The sequence below is a fragment of the Chinchilla lanigera genome, unplaced genomic scaffold (genome assembly GCF_000276665.1).
Source record: "Chinchilla lanigera isolate Chin_1 unplaced genomic scaffold, ChiLan1.0 scaffold00329, whole genome shotgun sequence".
NCBI classification, from domain to species: Eukaryota; Metazoa; Chordata; class Mammalia; order Rodentia; family Chinchillidae; genus Chinchilla; species Chinchilla lanigera.
In genome coordinates, this window is record NW_004955730.1 from 21348 (window position 1) to 22774 (window position 1427).

Below are 1427 nucleotides of genomic sequence, written 5' to 3' on the forward strand. Positions count from 1 at the left end.
TATCTCCCACACTCCAAACTATGGAGATTTCCTCATCTGGAAAAAAATTTCCAGTGTAAGGATTATAAGTCCCTGTTCAAGTGTCAAATATTGGTTTAAGAACCCATGGTCATTGCAGGCTGATCAGGCCTGCTAGATCCCAAATGAGTGGAGAGCAACGACTTAAATAAATTAGGCAACTGAAACGATTTTAGGGCTCCTGCAGGATGTAACTCTCTTACACAATTTGAGAGTCTCTGGGTTTAGTCCAAGACTCGCCTGGGTAGTCTGTATTTATTCGGTTTTCAAACATGGTGTGGGGGCGGTTAAAAACAAAATGCAGTAATCTGGGCAGGGCTTGGGAATCCCTTTAAGGACTTTTCCAACTAATACTTTATGTTAACCTCAGAAAACTATGTTACCTCATGAAGGCCTTCACTGCAGAAGAGGTACCTGAAGGTACAGTCTTGTTTTAGTGAAATGCGGTTAGAGCAAAAAGTTCTCAGTTGTGGCCTGATCTTGTCCTATGAGACATCCTAACTTCACAGGCCAACACAGGCCTCATCAAGGACCAGTGACTCATAGAGGTTCAATTGTTAGGAGTCCATTGCCCATCTCTGGACAAGGGCCTCAGCTTTGGATTACTCCCAAGTAAACATGGAATGCCAATTTGTTAATATTAAATCCTGCACAGAGCTGCTTCTTAGTGGGCTCCATCATACTATCCCTGTCACAGAATAACTTTCTCTAGGAGTGAAACTGAATAATTAAATGCAATGGGGGAGTCCATGTCCCATGAATCTCTCCTGTGAAACAATGGCCCTCACTGAGATGAATGGCTCTGCAGTTTTTATGATACAAAAATGGATCACATTTAATCAACCTTTCCCCAAAGTGAGTTCATGTTCCAGTGGAACCTACTGAGTATGTTTACAAGAAAATGGATATTGAACACATTGTTCAGGCAGATCAATAGAAGCTTTTCCATTCAACCGATGCCTTTCCTGCCTACAGAAGCAAGGATGAACAGCAAATGAAAAGTACTACCACCTGTGACCTGGGGTCATAGATACTGACCTCTACATACACAGGAGTGAGTGCTCTCCACTATGACCATGTTGAAGACATCGTATGGCTGTGCTACATAGCCAGCAGGGAGTTTCAGTGAATCCATGGTGAAAAAGATATTGTTGTCTATCAGACCATGTCTTCCATGGAAATTAGTAATGCTGACCTGTGATGAGATACGATAGAGATATGTAGGCAAAAGCATTGTACATGGCAACTGACTCTGCACTCCTCACTCTGGCTGTAGCCTGCATAACAGTCCACCCCTTCCACTGAATCCCTGCCTGCCAGGTGCATTGGCAACACCCAGGGTCTCTGTAAACACACCTGTCCCTAAATCACACTTCATCCCACTACAGACAGGGATGAAGGATGGGCAC